The sequence below is a fragment of the Neophocaena asiaeorientalis genome, unplaced genomic scaffold (assembly GCF_003031525.2).
Source record: "Neophocaena asiaeorientalis asiaeorientalis breed wild unplaced genomic scaffold, Neophocaena_asiaeorientalis_V1.1 scaffold478, whole genome shotgun sequence".
Lineage (NCBI taxonomy): Eukaryota > Metazoa > Chordata > Mammalia > Artiodactyla > Phocoenidae > Neophocaena > Neophocaena asiaeorientalis.
The window spans coordinates 2,152,653-2,161,297 of record NW_020173200.1 but is presented as its reverse complement, the minus strand read 5'-3'; positions in this window follow the sequence as shown (position 1 = coordinate 2,161,297).

Below are 8,645 nucleotides of genomic sequence, written 5' to 3'. Positions count from 1 at the left end.
CTAATCATTCACTAGAAGACTTTTTTGTTTTCCATCCTTGCAACCAAAGGCTTGGTGGATCTGAAGCTTCTAGTGTCCACAGCAGTAAATTCTTCTGCCAGGAAACATGGTCATGTTTCCAGTGAACTAGAAGCTGAGATTTCCCCTGTTCATTTTAGGCTCCACATGCCACTAAGCAGTCAGAGGAGAGGTTCTCTAGCTTGGCTGAGGTGGCTGATCCTGATCACCAGGGTAAGTTGTGTTGCTGCTACACAGTGGGGATGAGAAGGACTTGGTTTAGGGCAACTCTAATTCTTCTCTTGCTCTAAAGTTCTGGTCAGTGGAAACTGACAACCCAATACTGTCAAGACCACCAAAGACTTGGATCCTACAGCAATGAAGGCATGTGTCATTCCACCAGGTAAAGAAACTCATCCAGCTGCGGTGCTGGAAAGGGCAAAGGGAACTTGCTTTGAGTGCTGGAAGAAGACAGCTGTGATTACCAGTTTAGGCCCTATTACCGGCTCCAAAAATGCAGACCGTAACAGCTGTGTCTATGTTTCTTTACTGTTTGCTCCCATATGGGTTTCTACTGCTATCTGACGAATTATCACAAATTCAGCAGCCTAAAACAACACCCATTTACTAGCTCACAGCTCTGTAGGGCAGAAGTCCAGGAGCAGGGAGTTCCCTGGTGGCCTACTGATTAGGATTCTGGGCTTCCACCACCATGGCCCGGGTTCAGTCACTGGTGGGGGAACTGAGACCCTGCAAGCCACGTGACGCGGCCAAAAAAAAGTCCAGGCGCGGCATGTATGGCTGGGTTCTCTACTCAAAGTTTCAAAAGGCTGAAATCAAGGTGTTGAGCTGCATTCCCATCTGGGGCTCAGGGTCCTCTCTCAGGCTAACTTCGTTGTGGCAGAATTCAGCTCCCCGTGGCCAAAGGATTGAGGCTTCCTTATCCCTGCTGGCTGTCAGCCAGGGGCTACTCTCAGCTCCTAGAGGCCACCCATATTCCTTCTCCATCTCCAAAGCCACCAATGGACAACTTCTCACGCATTAACTTCAAATCTCTTTCACCAGGAAGAGCCCTGGGCCTTTTAAGGGCTCTCCTGACTAGGTCAGGCTCACCCAGCTTAGTCTCCCTTTCATAAATGATTTGGGACCTTAACTGCATCTGCAAAATCCCTTCATAGCAGTATCTAGACTAGTATTTGATTGAAAAACAGAGAAAACACACTCCAGGTGTGTACACCCGGGAGCAGGAATCTGGGGAGACTATCTCCGGATTCTGCCTACCACACCTCTCCTCACTTTAACCCGATTCCTTATTTGAAGAACACTAGTAGTAGTAAAGCTTTAGGTTTCCAGAGAGGTTTTTCCGGATCGAGATTGCCTCTTGATAAAATGGTAGTCAGTGGGATTTTGTGCATCCCGCTGATGGGGATGCGAATTTTTCACCCAGATGAAGAATGAGAGGGCATACTGAGGGAGGAAAGAGGAGAGCCCTGCTAGATATTTCCTGTTTGTCCCTCATTCTGTTTTCCTCCTTGCTTTCTGCCCAAACAGAGGGACTGATGTTGGCTCCATCAATGGGTTCCCTTGTCCTTGGGCTCTGGTTGGTTTATCTAGTGGGGAGGCCCAGCAGGAGATTACAGGGCAGAAGGAGAGTCAGGTAGGGTATTTATTTCTCAGGTTTCCTCCCTACAGGCTGCCTCAGGTTGCCCGTGTCCTGCAACTGAGGGCTTCGGTTCCTCGTAGGACAGTTATCTCTGCACGACTTTCTCCTCCCGGATTTCAGTCCCCATGCCCCCATCCCCTTCACCCTTTCAGGCTTAGGAGGAGTAACAGCTCTGCTGTTCCCAGCCCTAGGTTGCTCACTATCCCATGTATCTCCCCTACGCCTGCCCACGCCTTCATAAATAGTCCCTTTATTCAATCTTCTGAATTATCCTAATTTGAGTGTGCCATCTGTTTTCTGTTTGGACTCAGTGATACAAGAACCTATTAAGAGATAGGCAGGGGAGTATGGCAGATGGAGATACAAATATTACCTTTATTACCACTACAACTGACACTGGACAATATGGCTTAGGTCTGCTAGGCAAGCAGTCTGCTAATATTTCACCCCTGAGGTCAGCCCTGTGAGGGTTTATTCCTGTAAAACTTATGGCAGAGGGGGGTAGGGTAGGGAGTGTGCTTTTTTACAGAGAGAAGGGAGGATGGGACTGAGCTGAGCAGTTTGGCGCCTCCTTTCTGACAAAGGAGTCACTCTCCTTCCCCTGGGAAAGACCGAGAAGGCGGGGCAGGCGCCCAGAGACATCTATAGAGGGCAGACCTTCTTCCAAACAGGAACGCGAAGCCTGGTAGAAAGGTGGCACTCCTCCAACACTCTGAACAGCAAATGATACTTTAAATAAAGTCAAAGGTAAACAAAAAACAGCCAAAGACTTAATATCCAGAATTTCTATAAAGAACATCTACAAACCATTTAATTAAAACATTAAGAATCCTACTGAAGAATGGACAAAGTCTTCAGATAAGCAATTCACAGAAGAGGGAATGCTAATGGCAAATAAACATCTGGAAAGATGTTCAACTTCAGCCATAATGAACGATTTGATTTTTTTAAATGTTTTTTTCCCCCGCTTCAGATTGGCAAGAATCCAGCCTTGATGAAGATGCAGGGAAACAGGCGCTCATAGGCTGTCAGTACGAATGTAAACTGATAAAGCGTTTTGAAGGGCAATTTGGCAGTGAATTAGAACTTTAAACGTGCATATCCTTTGGCCAAGCAAGTCCACTTTCAGAGAGATATACTGGAGAAATATTCATATTTGTATCCACACACAGAAAGGCATGTACAAGGATGTTTATTGTAATACTGATAAATTGGAAGCAATCTTTTGTCCATCAATAGGGGAAGGATAAAATTTTCATATTCTGGGGCTTCCCTGGTGGCGCAGTGGTTGAGAGTCTGCCTGATGATTGATGCAGGGGACACGGGTTCGTGCCCCGGTCCGGGAAGATCTCACATGCCGCGGAGCGGCTGGGCCCGTGAGCCATGGCCACTGAGCCTGCGCGTCCGGAGCCTGTGCTCTGCAACGAGAGAGGCCACAGTGGTGAGAGGCCCACGTACCGCAAAAAAAAAAAAAAATTTCATATTCTGGAATAAAATGCAGTTAAAAGAATGGCCAAAGAAAGGGAGAACAGTAAGACAGATTGAGTTTATATATATAAATAATTATATATATATATATTCCCCCCCACAAAGGAAAGACATCCTATAAGACCTCCTATGTATAATGCTAAGTGGATAAAAAAAACAAGTTGCAAAAAATATATACCTAATACCATGGGTAGAATTCATGAGTGTAAAAATTAAACAAGGGAAGAATAAGATTCTGTAGTTAGGGTTATTGAGATTTTTCAAAATCCTAAACATGAAAAAAAAACCTTTCTGACTATCCACACTTGTTCTCTTTGAGTCATACATTCACTGGTTGTATTTAAGTTTAAAGATTGCATGTGGATGGGAATGTAATTAGCTAACACTCTATTAAATAATATGGCCAAGAGCCTTCATATGTTCCTAACAACATGCATATGTAGGGCAACGGCACAAGAAGAGTTTCTGGATGCCATCCAGCCACCCAGTAATAGAACAGAAACTAAAGATAAGGGCCAGTTATAGGAGCCTCCTTTTAAAGATAAGGATGTATAACATGGAACAGCAAATATTATTATATTCTTCCAAGAATATAGTGATCGCTCATGCAAGCACCAATTTTGTAAAGTGATTCAATGCTGTTTTGTATAATGATGCTATTATTCAATGTACTGTGTGTGTGAAATGATTCTGTGTAAATGTGCTGAAATTTTAGTTATCGAGTCCTAATGTATAATAGATGTATCACGAATATTCCCCTATGACATACTTGGATACCCTATGAAAGAAAAACTTTACCAAAGGTTTAGTTTCCTTTTTGACAAGCTATCGTGAATCTGTGTGATATGGACTATTACTGGTAAAATTGAGTAAAGTGGGAAAGTTAAATTCCGAAGCCTGAGAAATGCAGACTCAATGGTTCAAACAAATAATAAAGTGACACTAGATTCTGAACACATGGTTGGATGTGAAAATATATAACATGATATATGGAGCCTGATTTGAACATGCTGTATAAAAGTGATAAAAAGACTGGGAGCTCAAATAAGAAAGTTAAAATAGAAATGAAGATGCTCTTGTGTTAGAGGAAGGTAGGAAAAAGCTTAATGAAGATCGGGCGAAATAAAAATCATCAGCATGAACTCATGACTTTGAAAGATAAAGACTCCCTCAGAGACACTGAGATCCCTAAGTTGCTATCAGTCATCCAGTTCACCACTACCAGCTATATGAAATGATATAAATACATAGCCCAAGTGCCCAGGGTCCAGGTCTTCAAATTGCTTCTTACCAAAAGCACCAGGTGTTTTTTGAAATGTGCACAATGCTTGGTCTTGGGATGGGAAAAGCAAGTTAGTTCTGAGACATCTCTTTTTTGGACAGAATTAAGAGGAAGCAGGAAGGCTAGCTTGATTGATTTCCTTACAGATGTTCCAAGGGAATACAACGCCTCTCTCGGTTTTTCTTGCCACATCTCTCTGTACATCATTTCTATTCTCTCTGCCTGAATGTCCCCATGAGGTATGGTCCTATTAAGAAGGAGAAAAGAGGCAACAGATGTGGGGTAGGCAATCTACAATGTCTATAACAGGTACTCTGGTTGGTCCAACTTGGGTCAGGTGCCCACTCACTGACCAATCACTGTGACTGGGAAGAGAGGATCTTATAAGAAGATGACAGCATCTATTCACACTTAAGATGAAGAAGTGGTGAAAGTGATAATTCCCCCAAACAAGGGAACAGTTCCCAGAAGAAGAAAGGGAACCTCTACTAGATATCTATTGCTGCTAACAAATTACCCCACAACTCAGTGGCTTAAAATGACAAATGTTTACTATCAAAGAGTTTCTGTAGGCCAGAAATCTGGGCGTGCCTTAGGTGGATGTCTCTGACTCAAACCTTATCTGTCATGAGGCTGCAGTCAAGGTGCTGGTCAGGATCACAGTCATCTTAAGGCTCAGTGGGAGCAGACCCGCTTCCAAGCTCATTCACAGGCTGCATCAGCCCCTTGGCATAGCTCTTTCCATAGGGCAGCTCACAATACGGCAGCTGGTTTTCCTCAGAGCAAGTGAGTGAAAGAGTGAGAGAGGGCACCCAAGACACAAGCCAAAGCCTTTTTGTAACCTAATCTCTGAGGTGACATTGGACCAGCTTTGCTGTATTCTATTTGTTTGAAGTGAATCTCGAGGTCCAGCCCATATTCAAGCAGAGGGGGCAGGGAGACCAGAATGTGGAGATCACTGGGGACCATTTCACAGGCTGCCTAGCACAGGTTCTGAGCAGGTAATACAATCAAAGACCACTAGCTTGAGCAGTGACACATTGAATCCAAAAAGTAGTAATTCTGGCCTAATACAAACAAGCTGAGTCTGTAGAAAAACCTTGAGATTCTCATGATACTACAATGAGGATGTTAATAGAAAATGTGCTAACAGGTGGTAATAATGCATACAGAAAGTTTTAAAATTTTGTTCTTATTAAATATGAACCAGATACAAAATGATATTTATAAAATATATGTAAGATATAAAGCGTAGTGATAAAACAAAGATGTGTGATCACACCACACCAGAGAAAGGGGACAACCATTACTCTTGAAGTCTCCAATGCCACTCCCTTCCCTCCCACTCCAGAGGTCACTATCATCTTGAGGTCATTATCACTTGCTCTCCTTTATAGTCTTACCACAGATGTTTGTAGCCCTGCACAAGATATTGTTTGGTTTTCCCTGCTTTTGACTTCACGTAAATGGAATCATACTGTATATATTTCTCTGTGATTTGCTTCTTTCACTTACGATTATGTTTCTGAGATTTATCCATTCGATGTGTTCATACTGATGCTTTCAATTCGACCTAAACGTCACTAAGCTCTTCATATATTACTCTAATCCAAGAGCAAACTCAATTTTACCATTTGAGTCACCAGCTTTTTCTTCACTTTTATAAACAACACTGCAGGACTATACAACAACACATCTATACATTTATCGATGGACATTTGAGTTAATTCCTTATTTTTGCTACATAAATAGTGGTGCTATGAACATCACTGAATTATTTCCTGGTACATTCGTGCACAAGGTTCTCCAGGAGATAAACCTGGGCAAGGAACCGCTGGATCAAAGGTATATGAATGCTCAGTTTTAAGAAATAATGCCAAATTATTTTCCAAAGTGGTTGTAGTGATTTATACTCCTATCAGCAGTGAATAAATGTTGCAGTTGTTCCAGATCCCTTCCAATACTTGCTATTGTCTGACTTTTAAGGTGTTTTTTTTTTCCCCTCCAATCTGGAAAGTATAAAATGAAATTTCATTGAGGTTTTGATTTGCATTCCCCATATTAGTTGTAATATTTTTTATGACATTGGCAAGTGCAATCCAGTGGTCAAATGCGAATCTGAACTCTATGTGCAAGTGTCAGCCATTATCCACGTAACTATTTACAAGCTGTTGTTATCTTAACTGATCATCATACCTGTACAAGTTCTTTGATTAAAAGTTAAATGCAAAGAATCAAGATTTGTAATAACTTCGTGTAATGCTTCTGTTGCAAAGTGGGTTAAGATATAGACAAACGGTGACTAAAGAAAATAATTGTCATGGGCATTGTACCTCTCTTGTATATATTTTGATACATTATGTAAAGGTGGTTGTAAGGGAATTAAGGGGAAAAGTGAGTCACGCACATCTAGCTTATACATCATCTCTGCTGCCCTACAGGGAATACAAGCGAAAAAGGAGTGGAACCATTGGAGGCTGGACAAATTTTGTTTCTGGTACAGACCCCAGCAGATGGTGGTGCTTTGAAAGTCTTAAATAGAATTTGCATACTCAGATTTACAGTGAAGTGTTAATAAGGAATTACTTACCTTAGATGTTATTCTGTATTGCCAACAATGGATCATAAACACGCTGAAGTTGGGATTGAAGTTGGGATTGTTAAACTTAGTGAGGTCACATCCTGATTGGACAGTACCCAAGAAACACGTTCCAGGAGGAGTCTGATTTCCAAGTATACTGCCAGCTGCAGGGGGGCAAGATATCAGGTGATCAGTCATAGCTGGTGGCAATCCGTGCTTGGAGGCAGAGCTGAAGAAACAGTACCTGCCAGGCACTTGCATTCACTCTGAGCTGAGCCTGGACCCCAGGTGCCTGGGTGAGCCCGACTTGGGATGCCGGAGAGCAGTGACAGGACGACAGTGGACGCTGGGTTCTCCTGATGTTGCACTTCAAGCTGCTTTTTGTCAAAGCTAGTACAGGAAGCAGATCAAGATGACGTCTATGAATGTATTGTCCACGTGTAAACTGACAATATTTTTGAAAAGCCATTTCGAACAGTCGTCAAGAACTTAAGCATGCTCCTATTTTTTCACCCAACTTGGAATCTGCCCATTCAGTTGGTTTAGTGTGGCTGAAATATTGATAAATTCATTTGAATGATCTGAAGAAACGTTAAGAGGCTACAGACACAGAAACCCGGGGAAGTCTAAACATCCTGGCCTTGGGAAGTGTAGACCTGGGAGCTGCCGTGGGTTTGGCCAGTCCTGAGAACTCTGCAGCAGCGGTATCTCAACGTGCTACCCCTATTCATAGTGCTCAGTTTCCCACCCCCTCTGCTCTAGCTTTTCTTTATCACCTGACTCCCGCTTATTTAGTTTCTACAGCCACAGTCATCTTCCGGCAAACCCACCTCCCACTTGGCTCTCAGTATTTCCTTGTTTGAACTCTCCAAGAGGGAGCCTGATTGGCCAGACTATCTTTCCAAATTGGACAAATCAAGGGTCTTGGGCTATTCTATGGATTGGCTGCCCTTGGATCAGATGTCTTTCCGTGATCCAATCAGCCGGGGCTGAGAGGGGACAGCCCGCCCACAGCCGCTCAGTGCGGAGTCCTGGGGTGGGGGCAGTTTTCCTTATGAAGGACTTCGTACTTTGTTCCTACAAAAGAAACCTAAGAAAACGATTCAGAGTTGGGACTAAGAAGTGCATTAAAGTGCTTTTGTAGCGCACGCGCACACACACGTTGAAATCCCTAATGACCATCAACAGAGTAGCATGATCAATTCTGGGATGTCCAGGTGCGGAACAGTGAGCAGCTAATTCAAGGTTTTCACGGGAAATGCTCACGAAATAATATGCCATAAAATGGCATATACACTATGCTCAGGGTTTTCTAAGAAAAGACTGCACGTGTTTAGTTTTTGCTCTGTACGGGAAAGTTAACGGGTGAGTGGTGCGGCACACACTTTCAAATGTTCCATAATGAACAGGTACTCTGGTTATAATGAAGGAAAAACACGAAGCGTTTGTTAGCGTCCACGCTCCTTCACGTTAATTGGGCCCGCACCTCCTGCGCGCGCCGCCCTCTCCCGTCAGGGAAAGTGCACTTTTATGGCCAGTCCGCGGTTTTTACGACGCACGGCTTTCCCAGCCGGAGAGAGCCGGTACCCAGTTCGCGGCGACAGCGCGCCCCCGCCCGGCGGGGCCGGGGACCT